The sequence below is a fragment of the Lactuca sativa genome, chromosome 4 (genome assembly GCF_002870075.4).
Source record: "Lactuca sativa cultivar Salinas chromosome 4, Lsat_Salinas_v11, whole genome shotgun sequence".
Taxonomy (NCBI): domain Eukaryota; kingdom Viridiplantae; phylum Streptophyta; class Magnoliopsida; order Asterales; family Asteraceae; genus Lactuca; species Lactuca sativa.
The window spans coordinates 221,015,236-221,037,146 of NC_056626.2; the positions used below are offsets into that span (position 1 = coordinate 221,015,236).

The following is a 21,911-nucleotide window of genomic DNA, read 5'->3' on the forward strand; positions in this document are numbered from 1 at the left end:
CGCCCAACTCAAGGAGATTCCTTTTTTACGGGAAGGATCACGAAGACGCTTACAAGCACTTGGAAGAAGTGAATGATGTGGTCGATTACTTCAACGTCCCGAATGTCCCACGCGAGACCCAGCTTCTTCGAATGTTTCATGTCACATTTAAAGGAGCTGCAAAAGATTGGTTAAAGTCACTTCCTCCCGGATCGTTCACCACATGGGCCAGAATGAAAGAAGAATTCATAGACCATTTCTGCCCGCACTCCAAGATAGCCAAGCTTAAGAAAGCCATTGCCAACTTCGAGCAACAACCCGGCGAATCTCTTTATGAAGCTTGGGAAAGATACAAGAGCTTACTTAGAAATTGCCCACATCATGACCTCAATAGCCAACAAGAAGTCTCTATCTTTTATGTTGGAGTTAATGTCACCACAAGGCAATTGCTTGATTCTCAAGGCCCGCTCACAAAGAAGGCACCCCCGGTAATTAAAGAATTAATTGAAGAATTTTCTAAACACTCTAGAGAATACCACAATCCGAGAAACGAAGTAAGTCGGGAGTAGTAAACGCAGCAAATGATAGCATGGCGGCGGTGATAGCTAAGATTGATAGTCTAGATCGAAGAATGACTAAAATGGATCAAACAATCCATGCTATTAGAGTAGGATGAGAAAATTGTAGAGGGCCCCATCTCACAAAGGATTGTGATTTGGATGAGAATGGAAATAAGAAAGCTCAAGTCTTTTATTCAAGTGGTGATCGATATGATGATAATTGGCGGAAACCTAAGAAGGATTGGCTACCATACGAGGAGTATAAGAAGGCAAAGGAGGAGAAATACAAGCAGAAGGAGAGGGGACTATACCAAAAGGAAGAACCGGTAGAAAAGAAAGCCGATTTAGAAGAGTTATTCACTAGATTCATAGCCGCGTCCGAAAAAAGACACAGTGATCACGATGCTGCCATACACGAGACCAGAAACATGCTTAGGAATCAGCAATCATCAATTCTCAACATTGAGAAACAGCTGGGGCAGCTTGCGCATCAAGTGAATGATGGAAGACCGGGTCAACTTCCGAGTAACACCGAACCCAATCCAAGAATGGAGAATGTAAGTGTAATAACCACCAGCAGTGAAGAAACATCTACAAATGCACTGAGAATCTCCAAAAAGAAGGCAGGAAAGGTAGAAGAATCAGACCCAGCAAAACCCGATCAGACTCGCCGAGTCACTCTCATGGCCTCGACGAGTCCATGCGGGAATGATAAAACTGTCAGTTCTCTAAAGCCATATAATCCTCCTCTGCCATATCCAATCAAAGCCATGCCTGCAGAAAAAGTAAAAGCATACAGAACCTTCATGGAGCATGTTAAAGCTTTACAAGTTAATGTGCCATTTGTGGAAACAATGCTCCAAACACCCAAGTACTTCAACTTGCTTAAGGGCCTTTTCGCTGCTAGGAAAGATTTGGCTGAAGTCGCGGAAATATTGATGAGTGAGCTACCTGAAAAGAAGGGTGATCCGGGAAATATTGTGATTCCGTGCCAATTTGGTAATGAAGTTTTTACCCGAGCATTAGCTGATTCAGGTGCAAGCATTAATTTGATGCCCTATTCATTCTTTAAGAAGCTAAATTTACCAACACCAAGGCCGGTAAATATGAGGATCCATTTGGCGGACAAAACGATAATTCATCCACAAGGCGTTTGTGAGGATCTCCTTATCAAAGTGGACAAGTTTATTTTTCCAGTAAACTTCGTGGTGGTGGATATGGAAGAAGACCCCGAAATACCAATTATTTTGGGAAGATCATTCTTAAACACCTCGTGTGCTCTAATTGATATATGTGAGTCTACATTGACATTGAGAGTGGGCGATGAGTCGGTGATGTTTAAAGCTATTCCAGAAGCCAAGCAAGAAGAAGAAAAGAGAGAAGAAATCTCATTTATCAAATTGGATGATGAGATATTACAAAAAGAGCTTGAAATTTTGCTAAAAGAAGATCCAAGCAAGTTTTTGCTACACTCTGAAGAAGGTGGAGATGCTAGCAAAGACTTGGAGGAGTTAGAAAAGCTACTGGAAGGAGCCAACTCAGAAAACACTCCAGAATTGATGGAACCCGATCAGACTCGCCGAGTCACCTTGATGGACTCGACGAGTCCAGTCGAATTTGATAAAACTTGGCCAATGTTGATCTGTTTGTTGATAGTTCTTCACATACCCTGGATTTAGTTACTATTTATGATTCTTTGGAAGAACAAACAGCAGAAGAAGGAAAAGGAATGGAAGTCCAAGACGCCGAGGTGGCATGCCTTGATACAATTCCATTTGGAGAAGGGTTGAACACAAAAAAGGATGAAGACATAAAGGGAAGAAGGGTGGAAGTTGATCGACCATTCACTACTAAACCTAAAGCACGAACCATTACAAAATATGAAGTAATTAAATTTAAAGAGAAGGAAGTGCAAGAGAAGGTGAAAAAGAATGGGGAAAAGAAGAAAAAGAGGAAAAGGGAAGCCCAAGCAGTTGAGGATGATGTTGTGAAAAGGAGAAGAGATGCGTTGAAAAGGGATTACAAGAAGAAGATTCACACTTACAAGACCAAGTACAAACCACAAAGGACTAGGCGTGCATTCCCGATGCTCGAAGATGACGAAACGTAGACGGGAAGGAGTCTAGCTAATGACTCCTTAAAAAGAAGCGCTTGGCGGGAGGCAACCCGTTATATAGAGTTTGCTTTTTTTTACTTTTTAGTTTTTTTTAATTTTTCCTTCGTTTTTGAAAATGTTAATTCTCCAATTCATCGGACATGTCTGCTTGAGAGTGTGCATGGGCTAAGTGTGGGGTGAAATGATTTTAAATAAATAACAAAATTTCGAAAATTATGAATTTTTGCAAGAGACTCGCCGAGTCTGACCACAACTCGACGAGTATATATGGATTTCAAAAAAAGTTTGACTTCGCGACCAGACTCGCCGAGTCTGACTCCGACTCGACGAGTCGGTATTATTTACAGAAAAAAAATAATTTCAAAATTGCTTTTACATCCGGTAACTAGGGTTTTAACCCTAAGAATCAGTTTATTCTCACACACAGTCGCCGTGCGCCTCTCTCTCAACTTCCTCTCAAGCATTCATATTTTTTCTTCAAGTTTTCTTCAAATCTCTCAAGTTCAAACTCAAAAGGTAACAAATTTCTTCTTGATTTCTGTTAAAAACGTGATTATAAGGCCATCTATGGTAGCAATTGCATGAAAAACCCGTTTTTGAAAAGTAATGAATTTCTAGGGTTTCGATTTTTCATGATATCTGAACGTTTATTTTGGCCTTAATACCTTAACAGTAAGTGCATAGACAAAACCCTTGACAAAATTTCCAGGTTTCATGGCCTAATTTGCATCGACCCGTCGACTGACTCGTGCAGTTTGCGCGACTCGCCGAGTCGAGCCTGGATTCGACGAGTCGAGTCGGGAAACATATGTGAGATGTTTGTTTTTAATTATATCTTGGGTTTTCTTGCGTTTGTGTATATGTTTTGCAGAAATCATGTTTAGAAGGGGGCAAAGTTCCAGTGGCCACCAAGGGGATTTTCCGTGGCTAAACTTCCCTCAAATCGGAAATGGAAGAAGAAGCTGGCTGATATCAAGAAGAAAGAGGTCTATGTGCCCAACCGGATAGATTGGGATTGGCTGCAGCATGTTCGCTATGAGGAGGAATTAGCTCCTTATCTTTTAAAGGAGTTTCATTATAATGGCGAAACAATGGTTTGTGACGGGTGGAGCCGGGTCTTCCGTATTCAAGAACCGGTTTATTTGGAGCTGTGCTTAGAGTTCTTTTCCACGGTGTCTTTTACCGGGGAGTGGATGTCTTTCACCCAACAAGCTTCAGTTTCTGCCTTGGGGGAGAATTTCATCAATGCTCAGTGGTGGATCTTGCATGCTGATTAGGGGTTTATGACCAGCCCTTGGTCTCAACACCCATCTTTCGGGCCTTTTTGGCACAAGCACATATGGAATTTCCCGAAGGAGTTACAAGTGCGGGCTGCTGGAATACCATTGGTAATAAAGTTTATATTCCAAAGTCGGCGCAAGAAGGGAGCATTCGATCCCCAACACATCGCCTCATTCATCGTCTAATTTCATCCACCATCAACCAACGAAAAGATGATGACACGAATTGAATTAGGAGTGCTAGCTTCAAAAAGGTTTTAGAGTTATAGAATCAAAGTGAGAAAGAGAGTCAAGAAAGGAGGAGCGTTAGAGTTAAAGTATTGAGTCCGGTCCTTAGAGATGTTAGCAAGGGAGTCTAGAAGTGAATAGAAAGTATAGAGAGTTTATTGGAAGCTGGATCAGATGCAGAATTATATTATTTTCATTCAGTGACCAACTCGTCGAGTGCACTAAACTGACTCGACGAGTCGCCCTTAATTCTCAACAATCCAAAGATTTCCCGAAGTAACTCGACGAGTCTGGTATATACTCGACGAGTCGTTTGGTTTCATGTCGAAGGGGCTGCTGATTTGATGCTGAGTAGAGTACCACTTGACTATATATTCTTTCCATAATTATTCTTGAAGATCTTACACTGTTATCCGCGTATTTGGAGTGACCCACACGAGACAAGACACCCAAGGCATGGATACCATGTCTAAAGTCAATTGAAGTTGGAGCTGAAAAGGAAGTGATCAACCTATCCACTGCTATCCCAGGGGAGTTTGTTCCAATTCCCTCTTTAGTTTTTTTTTTTTATGTTTTTGTCATACATAATATGCAATGAGGGCATTGCATCAAATAAGTGTGGGGTAGGGGGTTGGTTACATATTAGAAAATTTAGAGTCTTAATTTAGGCTAATTTTAAAATTTTGCATACCAAAAGTATTACTTAGGATCTAAATTAGAAAATTTTGGTAAAAGTAAAATTAGGACTCCATGTTAGAGTTGTGTTGATGATTGCATGAAAACCCAAATTTTTAGTTGAGCCTATATACGTTCTAGTGCATTTGTGGCTTCCTTATTCTAGTGAAATCATGGGACAAAAACACGACCCTGCTCGGCCCGAGGGATGCAATATGTTTAGCAGCCTAAACTTGAAATGTATCCAGGAAGATTGTTATCATTAGCCAATAAAGGTTGAGGTTGAGCGCCCCTGCTTAAGCATGTAGGGATTTGAGTGAAAAAAAAGTGAGGTACATGTAAAAAAAAGAGAGAATTACAAGAGAAATTGTATGAATTTTGGAGCAATTAAAGTGAAGATCAAAAGATCAAAATTCCAAGAAATCCAAAAAAATTGAAGATACCCGAAAATCAAACAATAAAGGTGGTGAATTCAAAGAGATCAAAGAAAATATCGAAGAAGTAAAGAATTCAAGAGAGCTCCATAGTGGTATCAAAAACTTGTAATTTTAGATTATGTATGCTCGGGTTGCTCAATTAAAAACACCTTGAGGGTAAGAGGTTTTATGCGGATGGATTCGGAGGGTTGCATAAAATGAGCATAGTTCGGGATGAGTGGGCAAATGTTTATGAGGATTGTGAGTATTTAGAGTATGGGAGGTCTTTAGGAAAAATTTCAGACACAAATGCATGCGTTGCGGTCTTGGCATAATGGTTGGGTTAGATTGGAGTTGTTATATATGATTCTAATATGTTTAAAATTCAGTTTTGCTTGGGGGCAAGCAAAAGACAAGTGTGGGGTATTTTGATATGTGCATAATTAGTTCATATTAAGTATACATTTTTACTCATTTATTAGCTAAATTATTGCATATTATGGACAAAAGGTACTTAAAAGTGTTAAATTATGTTTTTCAGTCCAAAGATGAAGCTCGGAAGCGAAAGGAAGTGGGAGAAACAGTTAGAAGATCGAGAATGAAATCAAGAAGAAAAACACTAAAAATGGCATCTACTCGGCGAGTCATATCGGCTACTCGGCGAGTCCAATCGAAGAATCGAGAAGATAATCACTCGGGATCCCAGAAGGTTATCACAATATGGGGAATGTGAGAGGGACTCGACGAGTCGCCACTTGACTCGACGAGTCGGTTCGCATATTTATAGATAACTCCACAGATCGATAGGGAGAGAGTTCTGGGACGATTCAGAAGTACTTTGCTACGATTGAGAAGCCAGAGAAACCCTAGAAGATGACGAAAGGAGCTAGAATTCAATTCCGGAGAGTAATTGAGGCAAAATTTCATCATTCCATTTATTCTTTTGTTTTATCATTATGATTAAGCAATTTGACTTTGTTTGTTTGCTGTTACTTACTTCAATTATGAGCTAAAACCTTTAGACTTCTGTTTGGGGATACAAAGTTGACAATATGGTTTGATTGATTGGTAGGATTAATTCCAAGTTGGTGAATTTTTGTTATTTTAGCTTGCTAAAGAACCTTGTGTGTGAATAATAATTAATTTTCTGTTAATAGGAAGATAATTGATTAGCATGAACATCTATTGATTATTGACCTCATATGCTATGTGATCACTATGCTATATGTCTAGGATTAATGAATATGAAACTAGAATTAATAAGAAAATTGAGTAAATTCATGTGCAAGCTTGTAAGATGACCATCAAACAAGGAGTTAATTAAAAGAATAAATTAGTTAACTATTGCAATTCTAACTTAACCCGAATAATTAATCTAGTGAATATAATTAAATTAGACAATTGGCCACTGTTTAAGTTAGTTTATTTGCTAAGGATTAGGGTAGTGAACACGAATCTAATCACTTGAATCGGTAACCAACGAAAGAATTAATCCATTGCACCATTACCTTGAAATCAACCATAGAGTTAACCAAGTTGAACTAAATAGAAGTTCCTTTCCAATTATTGAATCTAGTTAAGTCGTTATTTTCTAGTCTTAAATTAGTAATAGTTAGTAAGTTTCTAGTCTTGTAAAACTAGAGAAAACCCCTATTTCTTAATTAACTTAGATTAAATTAGTTTTTAGTTTAATTTGTCGTTCCCTGTGTTCGATACCCTGCTTATTTAGCTATACCACAATTGATAGGTTCACTGCCTTTTGTGTGTTATTTGATAATTAAAAGTAGGTTTAAAACTAAGTGAGTCTACACACATCAGATATTCGTGAGTTTGCGGCGAACTCGTCATACCGGACATTTACTAAGCTCCAGTCAAATGCCCGGAAGAGAGAGAGATTGAGTTGGAGACTCAGGTTGGGGAGGAGGCCGAGTCTCAGAGGAGGGACAGACGACCGGCACAGGCTCAACCGGCAGCCAAGCGGGCAAAGCCCGCTGATTCGAGATCTGGGGGTCCGAAGGGTCGCACTTGTGGGAAGTGCGGCAAGATCCATGAGGGGTGTATAGAGCTGGGGTATGCTACAAGTGTGGGAAGGAGGGGCATTTTGCAAGGAATTGCCCCAAGGGATTCTCGGTTTGCTTTTATTGCAACCAGACCGACCATCGGAAGGCCGAGTGCCCACAGCTGCTGCAGGAATCAGCGTAGGGATCTATACGTGTTGCTAGAGCTACCAAGACCCGGCCAGTGAAGGCCGAGGCACCAAAGGCTCGCGGGAGAGCCTTCCAGTTGACAGCGGAGGAGGTCCGCCCAGCGCCTGATGTTGTGGCTGGTATGTATTCTTTCATCTATATATTTTGAGTCTGAGATATTGTGCTTATATTATGATATGCGTAGGTACTTTTCTTGTGATTTATGTACCTGCTTTTGTGTTATTTGACTCGGGTGCGAGTCGATCTTTCGTGTCGTTAGCCTTTAGTCAGCACATCAGTATCTATCGGGAGGCGTTGAGTCGACCTCTATGAGTTTCCATAGCTGACGAGCGAGCGGTGTATGCCACTGATGTGATTCTAGGGTGTGTACTCGAGATCTTCGGTGTTGAGTTCCTGATTGACCTGGTCCCGATTGCGATGGGGGATGTCTGTGTCATCATGGGCATGGACTGGTTAAGCAGATTTGGAGCGGTTATCGATTGCGAGCGACAGCTGGTGACCATACGAGACCCTAGTGGGGGAGTTCTTATGGTGTACGGCGAGGGTACCCGCTCCGGGTCAACATTATGTTCAGCTGCTAGAGCGAGGCAGAGTCTACAGCAGGGCTGTAGTGGGTTTGTGGCCTATGTGATGGACACACAAGTGGCCGCGGAGAGGCCGAGTTTGGTTGATGATGTACCGATAGTGCGAGAGTTCCCTGAGGAGTTGTCGGGCGTGCCTCACGAGAGGCAAGTGGAGTTTCGCACTGATTTAGTTCCGGGAGCGGCGCCTATTGCCAAGGCACCTTATCGCCTTGTGCCGCTCGAGATGTAGGAGTTATCCTTACAGCTTCAGGAGCTATTGGGGAAGGGGTTTATTCGACCGAGTAGCTCACCGTGGGGAGCGTTGATCCTTTTTGTCAAGAAAAGGATGGTTCACACCGGATGTGCATTGATTACCGGGAGTTGAACAAGTTGACGGTCAAGAACCGTTACCCCTTACTGAGGATCGATGATCTGTTCGATCACTTGCAGGGAGCGTCTTGGTTCTCCAAGATCGATTTGAGGTCTGGATATCATCAGATGAGAGTGTGGGATGAGGATATCCAGAAGACGACGTTTAGGACTCGTTATGGGCATTACGAGTTCGTGGTGATGCCTTTTGGGCTCACCAATGCACCAGCGGCGTTCATGGATCTCATGAATAGGGTGTGCAGGCCGATATTGGATCGTTCGGTGATTGTGTCCATCGATGACATATTGGTGTATTCGAGATCCAGAGAGCATCATGAGGAGCATTTGAGGGAGATCCTCGGAGTTTTGAGATCGGAAAGGCTTTACGCCAAATTCTCCAAGTGTGATTTCTGGTTATGAGAGGTCCAGTTCTTGGGGCATCTCGTTAACCATAATGGGATATTAGTCGATCCGGCCAAGATTGAGGCTGTGATGAGTTGGGAGGTGCCGAGATCCCCCACCGAGATTAGGAGTTTTCTGGGGTTGGCCGGCTATTATCGGAGATTTATCAACGATTTCTCCAAGATTGCCATTCCTCTCACCAGGTTGACCCGGAAGGGCGTGGCTTTTAGATGGGGTCCTGAGCAGCAGGCCTCATTTGAGACACTTCGCCGGAGATTATGCGAAGCCCCGGTGTTAGCCCTTCTGGAGGGGATGGAGGATTTTGTGGTGTATTGTGACGCATCGATATCGGGGTTGGCTGTGGTGCTGATGCAGAGAGGGCACGTGATATCATAAGCATCGAGGCAGTTGAAGCCTCATGAGACGAGGTATCCCACCCAAGATCTGGAGGTGGGGGCAGTGGTGTTCACCCTAAAGATCTGACATCACTATTTGTATGGGGTTCGGTGTACCATATACACGGACCATAAGAGCTTGAAGTATTTGATGGATCAGCCCAGCCTGAATATGCGCCAGAGGAGATGGTTGGATGTACTAAAGGATTATGTGTCACACCCCAAAACTGAGAACGGCGGAAACATTCTGGGGCGGAGGACGTCATGTATGTATCACAACAATGTAAAGTAGTAAACAAGCAACAACATCATCCATTGCATTAATAGAATAATTCTGCTTACAAGTGTGTTCTTTCATAGTATAAAACAACATAATGAATACTCAAAATAAAATACGAGTCTTGACTGCTCCGTCTTCTCTAAACCTTGCATCGGTACCAGTCTATTTGTAACCTGAGAATACAAGTTATTTTGAAAGCGAGTATCAGCAATGAAGCTGGTGAATTCATAAGTATTTTGATGTTATTGCTTTGAAAAGTTGTTATGAAAGACTGGTGAATGTTTTATGAAACATTTAGTATAAGTATGAAAACCCTAGAAAATCTCATATTTCCTACTAGTATAAAAAATAATCTTCTACCAAGACCCGCATGTTTTGAAAGTAGTCTTTAACCAAGACCAGACTGTTTTGAAAGTACGCATCACTTGAAAATGTGACGTTTTTTCCCTGTTTAACCATTATTATAAAACTATAAAAGTAATAATATAATAACTTATGTTGTATCCTTTGGTACTAAGATATTCTAGTATAATCTACCTCGTCGGTTATGTGAACGTGACACAAAATAAAGGTGACAATATAATTATATAGGTATTAGTCTACCCCTCGTTATGTGAATGTATCACAAAATAAAGGTAATGAGCTAATAACTTAAGTCTTATCCTTTGGTACTAAAATACACACGGCGTGGAAACTCGCCGTAAATGGATCCACTGTAGACATCCATAGATGTGCATTTACCTCTGTTGCTAACAGCCGGGTGTAGGAATAGTTAGTCCCTTAAGTATACCTATAATGGTATCAACCGTAGACATCCGTAGATGTGCATTTACCTCTGTTGCTAACAGCCGGGTGTAGGAATAGTTAGTCCCTTATAGTATCTTATCATATAGTATCTATGTAAAAGTATCTCTGTAAGAGTATCCATATAAGTGTATCCATGTAAGAGGAATCTCTGTAAGAGTATCCATATAAGTGTATCCATGTAAGAGGAATCTCTGTAAGAGTATCCCTTCATATAGCATGTAGTTTAGACTCATGAATGAACTGACTCTGGTGTAATTTCTTGTAATAGGGATAATCTTTTGTATCCCCTAAACTATTGCTATAATAGTTTACTAGAATGTAATTGATGAGTGTCCAAGTAGGTTTATACACCCTTGCTACACAAGAGTGTCGGAACTGAATTAACTGATGGAACATTTATGTCTATATAGGTATACATGATATATATATATATATATATATATATATATATATATATATATATAACTAATATTTAGACGACATTCGGACGAATAACTGATACCGTAAGGCCACATCCCAATGAGAACAGAAAAAGAAATAAGGCGAGCTAACTGTTCTAAGTCTTTTAAACCTTTCTTATGTAACTATACAAATATAGGCAAGCATTTAACAATATAAAAGTATAAAAGAAGTTTTTTAAAACCTTTGAAAAGTTTAATAAATAAGAATGTATAACTTGATGTCAGTTTATAAATCAATTCGAAAACCATTTGACAAGACAGTTTAAGTGTGAGAAAACCTTTGTTTGAAGCACAACTATAACAGATTCAAAAAGGAAACCTACAGTTTGTAAGACAGTTTCTAAAAGTGTTTTAACATGTAAAAACGTTTGAGAAAACTATTTGAAGTACATATGAAAATGTTCGTTTGTTCTTGTATATGAATGTACCTCCTTGAAATACTATTTCTAGTATGTAAAAGTTCGTGATGTTCTCGTAAAACTATACCTATTATAGTTTTCTAAAAGTGTGTCTCGTTTGTATAGTAATCCCTAGTGAAATGCTCACTTGTTATGAAAAGTATAATTTTTGTAGTGCCTAAGATGGACACATATACATACTGTATAAGTAGAGTGTTTGATTTATACATATATAACAACATTTTTCATTTCAAAAGATATGATGTTATCGTGATATATTTTGCATACAAAAGTTTCCCTATAATAGTTATAAATCACATATGATTCCGTTGATAAAAAGTGTATAATGAAACTTTATATAACACACGATAATAATCGTGTGTTTTACTTGTATTCCCCCCTTAAAAGCATATAAAAGCATTTATAAAACATTTAAAAGTGTGGATTATAGGGGTATGAACTCACTTGATAGATTGAAGAAAGCGAGATGAAAACCGAGCAGAACTTCTACTCAAGCAAGCGGATTTCTCGGGAATCTCGGGAGCGTAAAACTTCCTTCCCAACTTGGATATGAAAACCGGGACTTGGGGATGGCTCCGAGGGTTTAAACGTAGAGCTTCGGCGCGAGAAAGAGAAAAATTGAACAAAAATTGTCGGCACCCTCGCATTCTATTTATAGTGGCTGGAGGACCTCGGTACGTTGGGCGTACGAGAGTACGCGGGGCGTACTCATGCGTCATGCATAACCGCATCCTCGGTCGAAGCATCGGAGCGACGTGGATGAGCTGGAGCCTAGCATCCGAGTATGTTGGGCGTACGAGGGTACGCTGGGCGTAACTAGGATTGGTCCGATGACTCCTCCTTCGGATAATACCGGATTTTGAATTAAATTTATATTTTAATTATTTAGTAAATTTCAAAAATTCATATCTTCCTCATACGAACTCCGTTTTCGACGTTCTTTATATCCACGCGTAGGTGAGACTATGATCTACAACTTTTGTTTAGACTCCGTCGGCTGCTAATGATTTTATTTTTAAGGTTATATTTTTAATAGGCCGGGGCAGGAAAAGTCCGTTAAAATTCCATAACTCCTTCATCCGATGTCTGTTTTCGCCAGACTTTTTACCATTGTAATAGCATTGATGAGATCTTCGATTCTCGTTTAGGCCATGTTGGTAAAAAGCCGTTCAATCTGGATTTTGAGTTTTTAGCTGTCTATTGCTATGTCTGAAACTTCAAAAAATCATAATGTTACACCGTGAATTTCAAAATCATTTTTCGCATAATATAAAAACATATTCATTTAATTATTCTTAAAACATGAGTGTTTGAAACTCCAATCAATGTCATACAATAAATCCCAAGATCACATATCATAAAAATCCCATGTGTGTGTACTGATCAAGCCGGCGCCTTCCCACGGTCATCACTAGTACCTGAAACAAATAACACCAACACTGTAAGCACAAAGCTTAGCGAGTTCCCCAAAACACCACACATAATATATATTAGCCACTCGAGGCTATAACTCTGTGGGTCCGTAGACCCTACTCTGTGAACCCTCTGGTTCTAACTCTGGGAACCTTCCGGTTCCAACTCTATAAGCTTGCACAGCATAAATCACATAGAAATAATGCAGTACAACACATAACATACATATAGCATACAAATACTCTGTCACATAACTCTGATTACCTACTCAAGGTAAAGTATAGTGAGAAGACTCACCTCGTGTATCTCGATAACTCGCGAACCCGGAAATCACTCGCGCTCGATCCTCCGAGCTATAATCCTCCTATAACATCATATACCTCTAAATAACACTTTCACAACTAAGGTTGACTACCGCTATCAAGTCAAAACTAGTCAACTCTGGTCAACGGTCAACTTTGACCGGACTCGGCGAGTGCACTAGAGCGACTCGGCGAGTCTATACGTGTTCACTGACTCCCTAGGATCCTCTCTTGACACGTCGAGTACTTCCCTGACTCGACGAGTTCCACCTAGCATGAATCGCGGGGCCACCACGACTCAACTCGCCGAGTCTCAAGAACAACTCGGCGAGTTCCAGCTTGACTCAGTCCACCTGTCAACCCTCTCTGACACTCCCTGACTCACTGAGTTAACCCTTAACTCAGTAAGACCACTCGTTGAGTGGTTATGGACAATCTTCATGCTACTCGCCGAGTCTATTCTTCGGACTCGGCGAGTCTAAGCCATGCATGAACTCAAACTCACTCCTGAGGTTAGATCCGTTCCAGTAACTCATAGATCCAGTCATTCCAAGCACATTTATCACGTAAAGTTACGATCTTGGCTACCATGCAACGCCTACAAGGCTTCTTTTGGTGAAATGACATCTAAAATGGTAACCTAAGTCCACAACTCAAAAGGAAAGGCATAAAGTAGAGCATTTGGGACTCTCTGGACCTACTAATGTCCAGATCTTGGTACCAATTCCCCATGGGACCTCTCACACTCCAATTACAAGGCAAACAAAGCATGAAGAAACCCTAGATTTGACCATATCAATAAATACACGAGAATAAGCTCTGAATATTACCTCAAATGGCTTCCTCTGCCGAAATGGAAGTAGATCCAAGCTCCCCAACTCTCCTAGCTTGGCCTTCCTCTTCCCTTCTTTCTAACACACACAAGGATGGTGAATAATGGCCTCTTTCTCACTCACAAGGACTCACAGATGCTCTGGTGCTCTCAAGGTCGAAGGTAGCCGCAATGAAGGGTTATAAGGTCCTTTAAATAGGGCTCAAGGCCGGGAAATTATTGTTTCATTAAACAGCGTGGACTCGCCGAGTCCAGACGCGAACCCGCGTCCAAATCCGTGATCCTACTCGGCGAGTCTAGGCTCCAACTCGCCGAGTCTCCTCACAATTTACCAAAAATAAATAAATGAATAATACCTGGGAATCCGGGATGTTACACTTAACTTCCTCATATGAGGTTAGATTTGGGCATTCTTTTCATGTACGTTTACGGTTTAATGATATCTAAAACTTTCATTTAGATACCTAAAGCTAAAAATAATTGTATTGAAACTTCGCGTTTTACGTCTATCAGTGTTGCCGGTTTTGCCAAGAATCTTCGGTTGGTTATAACTTCTTTGTTATAACTCGGATTCTAGGGTTCTTTATATGTACGAAAACCTTGATACGATTCCTACTACTTATTTAACCCAAATAAGATTTTAGGAAAGTTAATTTTTCACCTAAATTTGACTTGTGATCCATCATATTGTCTCGAAATATCGGATTGTCACACCATCCCCCCGTTAGATGGAATTTCGTCCCGAAATTAGAGTTTAAACATAATTGATAATCCTGCTACGGTTAGAAGTTTTATTTGCTTCTAGTGTTCTTAAGTGAACTCGGTTGCTCGCTTGGCATTCCAGCGAACCTTTCACTATCGGGATACGACTTTGCTTCTTTGGTTTGACTTCACTGGCATGATAACTCTTCTTGGTCGAACGTATGTTGAATGTTTTTGTGGACTGTGAGAATAGTACATCTTGTACCCTACAAGTAGTGTCTCCAGATCTTCAAAGCAATTACCGCTGCTCCTCACTCAAGATCATGTGTTGTATAGTTAACTTCCTGTGTCTTAAGCTGTCTTGAGGTATAGGCAGTGACCTTTCCTCTTGCATAAGAACACAACCAATTCATACTGATTATGAAGTCAGAACCTCGTGGTTGATTAGATGTCATGAAGATCTAAAAGAAAGTATGATTACTCATAAATTAAGGAAAAAGGATAGGTACTTTTGTTCTATCTGCCTCTCTTGTCCTAATCGACAGGAAGGGCATGTGTTTGGCTTCTAAGTTATTCGCATGGCAACACGATCACTCGTAGTCTTGGGTAGTCTCCATCCTGAAGTTCATATTAGAATTCATACATGGTTCAACGATCACAATCTCATGTATACAAGTCGTATATAATTAAGATTGAAAAGGTAGTCGAATAACTGATTCTTCTTTAAGCTCACATCCCATCGAGGAAAAAGAAGTTAAAGTGGAATCGTCAATTCTAAACCTGTAGAACCTTGATTATATATCACCCCTATGTATACATTCATCAGCGACAGATCAACCGTATGGATCTTTGGATTTGAACTTGACGTACTGTACGAGTGGTACTTCGGGGATTTCTTCGGAAAGGAAAAGAACTATGAGGTACTCCATTCATGAGTACTTGGTGTTCTGATATGATGGCTTAGCTGGAAAGGCGATTTCAAAGAAAGAGATGTACGTATGAAGTTGTTTTTGTGAGGATCAAATTGAATCAAGTCGTATGATAATGTCGGAATCATAAGGAAACTTAAAGACATTAGATTTGAACATAAGACGTTTATAGACAAAACACAACCATGCAACCATCAACAGAGTTACAGTACTTTAGACTACTACAAGACTATTGCTGCGAATAAGGTATACTATAAAAGGCAAGTATGCGCAGCACGAGCATCCCTATACCGACGGGATCCCGCAAAAGATAACACTCTAGTTGCACTAGTTTTGGATGGTTTATAAGTCTGTTACAACGAAACGCCTAAATTACATTAACGTGGGTTCGGAGTAGGTTCTCCTGCAACTGTGATCCTGAGAATCCTACCGTCTGCGCCAGAGTTCTTTGTTATAGGGAAATCCTTCTTGAGGTGCCCTATCTCCCCGCATTGGTGGCATAACTGGCTAGTGCTAGCCTTGGTGGCGGGAGTGAGGTGTTTAGCCAGTTTTATGTGGACACGAGTGCCTTCCTCATTACACCACCTTGGAAATTGCTTCTTAAAGCATTCTGTATGAGTTTCCACTTGTTGCTGTGGCATGGCAAGTCCTTGGGATCTCTTGCGCTCCTTTAGGGCTTGACGATATCGTCTCTTCCTTTCGGTCTTACGGCTTCGCAAGTCTATGACTGTTGCCATTTGTTGGTTTCCCAATTTGGTACTACCATCGGAACTCTCGACTCCTTTGTCGGTCTTGCTTGTGTTGCCTGAGTTGATGTGTGTAAGGAAAGTTGTCACAGTAGCTGCTACTGCAGCTTGTAATGTAGCGGCATCGATATGGAGGATAGAGGTTTCGTTGCTCGGCTGATTGTTTCCGGATGACGACATGATTCTGTAACACGAAAGATAAGGATTTTGTGAGCGATTCTGGTTGACTCTAGATGTACCTCGATTGTTCAAGTAAAGAGTAAGACTATGTTCTCGAAAGTTTGACCTACATCCCTACGATGCAGTCCTAGTACGGATTGGAAGTATGTTTTCGGAGGTTTGACCTACATCCCTATGATGCAATCCTAGTACTGAGTGGAAGTGTGTTTATGAAGGGTTGACCTACATCCCTATGATGCAGTCCTAGTAATGAGTGGAAGTAAGTTCGTAGAATGGTCTCAAGACGCTTGTCGTTCAATCCAAGGTATCGTTGGTTGGTGAATAACATGATCCAACCACTAAAAGAGACTTGGAAATGTTTTCGGAGCTATATTACTATAGTCCAATGACTTGACTAAAGCATGTTTCAGATAGACTCCAATGAAAGTATGATGAGAGTACTAGAATAAAGAATGACACAGAAGTTAGCCGACTATCAATATCTTTGATATTCATGACGTAAAAGTTCGGGAAAATGACCTTGTAAAAGGTCTTACATCATATCTAGAGAAGATAGTTCTTGACATCATAAAGACCTAACCAAATGTACTTACAGTACAAGATAGTTTCATAGAAAATGCCACATCGGGCATAGACAGAAAAAACGATTCCTCTTTACAAGGAAAATAAAGTAAAGCATCTACTACTGGCGACGGTCATCCCTCTGTTGAACTCTCAGTTCAGCCAGTTGACGTTCCACATCAAGTAGGTGTCTTTCGTACACCCTCTGGCGTACGCAGAGTTCTATGACTTCGGCTCGTGATTCAGTCAGTGCTTGAAGCAGGGCTTCATGGTCTCTTTCAGATCTCTTACGAGCATCTTCTAGACAAATGGTGCGGAGGGTATGCATTCTCGCATCGGCGACAACTTCTGTGATCTGATGTAGGGTTGTCCTGCCTTGAATCTCATTTCGGGCCACTCTGCGGACCAAGATTGGCAAGCATCTGTCTGCTGAGCCCCCATTGCTCAGGTCATAAAAGCTTCGGTCACCATTAAATGGCATGGGCTGATCTTGCCCTAGGCTCCATGCTTCCAAACATTCCACCCATGGCGGCGTCGGGCCATGAAAAGCCGGACGAGGGTTAGGAATTGGAACGGGAGCTGCCTGGGGTAGGTTCTCAACCTCGGGTTCGGAGTTAGCACCGTCTGAAAGGTCTTCATCATGGTGATCATTCACAGGGATAGGATGATCATTCTTTGGTTCTTCTTCAAACCATCCAACGATGACCTCATTCGGAAGGTACTGGTTGCCGTGGGGATGGAGTCCAGCCATGTTATCTATGCGAGAATTGGGGTAAGAAAATAATTATTAGTCGAACTATCTAGATAATTATTTAGAAAATATTCATTAGTTACATCGCTATTTGTGAAGTGCATACCATTTATGTAATCGAAACAGGATAGGCCTTCGAATAAGTGACCTTAACTCCAAATTCACACAGAATAGGGGTAAAGTAAAATTTTCATAGATTCTAAGTCTATAACATCCTAATTACATATAGCCTTAGTGTATCCACTTAGCAACTATCAACATAGTAATGAAGATCCCGTTTTACTTCTCAATTATAAAGTACTTATAGTAACACCAAATACACCTATAGTATTTTAAGTTTAATGTTATGTTCTACTGTTCTCATTGTGGTATTGTTGGTGAGATTTTAGACTTGTTGCAACCACACAACTATACTTAGGCACATGCAAGTCAACCCTCGGATAATATAGTTGATCAGGCTATATCTTCCCAATTTTGACCATATGTCTCTAAGTCCACCTGTGTTGCCCAACAATCGTAATTCTTTTGTACTGTCCTAGTGACATTGATTTTAGTATGAATGCAAACAAGTATACTAAATTAAATATTTTACTATTTAAAGTATAAACTCTTGGTCAGAGTATTTTTAATCCCTATGTATTTATAGTTAGTATATCTTTTATGGGTTGATATACTTAATTCACTATAAACTATGCTCTAATACCAATCTGTCACACTCCAAAACCGAGAACGGCGGAAACGTTCTGGGGCGGAGGACGTCATGTATGTATCACAACAATGTAAAGTAGTAAACAAGCAACAACATCATTCATTGCATTAATAGAATAATTCTGCTTACAAGTGTGTTCTTTCATAGTATAAAACAACATAATGAATACTCAAAATAAAATACGAGTCTTGACTGCTCCGTCTTCTCTAAACCTTGCATCGGTACCAGTCTATTTGTAACCTGAGAATACAAGTTATTTTGAAAGCGAGTATCAGCAATGAAGCTGGTGAATTCATAAGTATTTTGATGTTATTGCTTTGAAAAGTTGTTATGAAAGACTGGTGAATGTTTTATGAAACATTTAGAATAAGTATGAAAACCCTAGAAACTCTCATATTTCCTACTAGTATAAAAAATAGTCTTCTACCAAGACCCGAATGTTTTGAAAGTAGTCTTTAACCAAGCCCTGACTGTTTTGAAAGTACGCATCACTTGAAAATGTGACGGTTTTTCCCTGTTTAACCATTATTATAAAACTATAAAAGTAATAATATAATAACTTATGTTGTATCCTTTGGTACTAAGATATTCTAGTATAATCTACCTCGTCGGTTATGTGAACGTGACACAAAATAAAGGTAACAATATAATTATATAGGTATTAGTCTACCCCGTCGTTATGTGAATGTATCACAAAATAAAGGTAATGAGCTAATAACTTAAGTCTTATCCTTTGGTACTAAAATACACACGGCGTGGAAACTCGCCGTAAATGGATCAACTGTAGACATCCATAGATGTGCATTTACCTCTGTTGCTAACAACCGGGTGTAGGAATAGTTAGTCCCTTAAGTATACCTATAATGGTATCAACCGTAGACATCCGTAGATGTGCATTTACCTCTGTTGCTAACAGCCGGGTGTAGGAGTAGTTAGTCCCTTATAGTATCTTATCATATAGTATCTATGTAAAAGTATCCTTGTAAGAGTATCCATGTAAGTGTATCCATGTAAGAGGAATCTCTGTAAGAGTATCCATATAAGTGTATCCATGTAAGAGGAATCTCTGTAAGAGTATCCCTTCATATAGCATGTAGTTTAGACTCATAAATGAACTGACTCTGGTGTAATTTCTTATAATAGGGATAATGTTTTGTATCCCCTAAACTATTGCTATAATAGTTTACTAGAATGTAATTGATGAGTGTCCAAGTAGGTTTATACACCCTTGCTACACAAGAGTGTCGGAACTGAATTAACTGATGGAACATTTATGTCTATATAGGTATACATGATATTTATATAACTAATATTTAGAAGACATTCGGACGAATAACTGATACCGTAAGGCCACATCCCAATGAGAACAGAAAAAGAAATAAGGCGAGCTAACTGTTCTAAGTCTTTTAAACCTTTCTTATGTAACTATACAAATATAGGCAAGCATTTAACAATATAAAAGTATAAAAGAAGTTTTTTAAAACCTTTGAAAAGTTTAATAAATAAGAATGTATGACTTGATGTCAGTTTATAAATCAATTCGAAAACCATTTGACAAGACAGTTTAAGTGTGAGAAAACCTTTGTTTGAAGCACAACTATAACAGATTCAAAAAGGAAACCTACAGTTTGTAAGACAGTTTCTAAAAGTGTTTTAACATGTAAAAACGTTTGAGAAAACTATTTGAAGTACATATGAAAATGTTCGTTTGTTCTTGTATATGAATGTACCTCCTTGAAATAGTATTTCTAGTATGTAAAAGTTCGTGATGTTCTCGTAAAACTATACCTATTATAGTTTTCTAAAAGTGTGTCTCGTTTGTATAGTAATCCCTAGTGAAATGCTCACTTGTTATGAAAAGTATAATTTTTGTAGTGCCTAAGATGGACACATATACATACTGTATAAGTAGAGTGTTTGATTTATACATATATAACAACATTTTTCATTTCAAAAGATATGATGTTATCGTGATATATTTTGCATACGAAAGTTTCCCTATAATAGTTATAAATCACATATGATTCCGTTGATAAAAAGTGTATAATGAAACTTTATATAACACACGATAATAATCGTGTGTTTTACTTATATTCCCCCCCTTAAAAGCATATAAAAGCATTTATAAAACATTTAATAGTGTGCGTAAAACTTCCTTCCCAACTTGGATATGAAAACCGGGACTTCGGGATGGCTCCGAGGGTTTAAACGCAGAGCTTCGGCGCGAGAAAGAGAAGAATTGAGCAAAAATTGCCGGCACCCTCGCATTCTATTTATAGTGGCTGGAGGACCTCGGTACGTTAGGCGTACGAGAGTACGCGGGGCGTACTCATGCGTCATGCATGGCCGCATCCTCGGTCGAAGCATCGGAGCGACGTGGATGAGCCGGAGCCTAGCATCCGAGTATGTTGGGCGTACGAGGGTACGCTGGGCGTAACTAGGATTGGTCCGATAACTCCTCCTTCGGATAATACCGGATTTTGAATTAAATTTATATTTTAATTATTTAGTAAACTTCAAAAATTCATATCTTCCTCATACGAACTCCGTTTTCAATGTTCTTTATATCCACGCGTAGGTGAGACTACGATCTACAACTTTTGTTTAGACTACGTCGGCTGCTAATGACTTTATTTTTAATGTTATATTTTTAATAGGCCGGGGCAGGAAAAGTCCGCTAAAATTCCACAACTCCTTCATCCGATGTCTGTTTTTGCCAGACTTTTTACCGTTGTAATACCATTGATGAGATCTTCGATTCTCGTTTAGGTCATGTTGGTAAAAAGCTGTTCGATTTGGATTTCAAGTTTTTAGCTGTCTACTGTTATGTCTGAAACTTCGAAAAATCATAACTTCATCATATGAGGTCAGATTTGGGCATTCTTTTCATGTACGTTTACGGTTTAATGATATATAAAACTTTCATTTGGATACCTAAAGCTAAAAAATTTTGTATTGAAACTTCACGTTTTACGTCTATCAGTGTTGCCGGTTTTGACGAGAATCTTCGGTTGGTCATAACTTCTTCGTTATAACTCGGATTCTAGGGTTCTTTATATGTACGAAAACCTTGATACGATTCCTACTACTTATTTAACCCAAATAAGATTTTAGGAAAGTTAAATTTTGACCTAAATTTGACTTGTGATCCATCATATTGTCGCGAAATATCGGGTTGTCACATTTTGATTGTGAGATCCTGTGCCACCCGGGCATGGATAACGTTGTAGCCGATGCCCTGAGTCGTAGGGCGGAGAGTGCCCCGATACGAGACGTTTGTATGAGGTTGACGGTGATGACTCTGGTGTTGTACACCATTCGGGAGGCCCAGGCAGAGGCCGTGAGACTGGAGAACCGTAAGAGAGAGCAGGTGGTCAGGCAAGTATATAAGTTCGTTACCGATAGTCGAGGCCTTATGACCTTTCAGGGTCGGATTTGGGTGCCGTTTACGGGCGGGGCACGTACCATTCTGATGGCGGAGGCGCACAGGTCGAGGTTCTCGATCCATCCCGGGGACACTAAGATGTATTTGGACCTGAAGAGAGACTATTGGTGGCCCTGTATGAAGAGGGATGTTGTGTCGTTCGTTGAGAGGTGCTTGACCTGTCGCAGGGTCAAGGCCGAGCACC

General features: G+C 40.1%; 1 non-coding gene across 1 annotated transcript; it reads right to left on the bottom strand.

Annotated features, from left to right (window-relative positions):
- Positions 1-260: 260 nt before the first annotated feature.
- Positions 261-367, bottom strand: LOC111881616 (small nucleolar RNA R71). Its single transcript, XR_002846895.1, has one exon. It is a non-coding gene; the product is annotated as a small nucleolar RNA R71 (small nucleolar RNA).
- Positions 368-21,911: the final 21,544 nt, after the last annotated feature.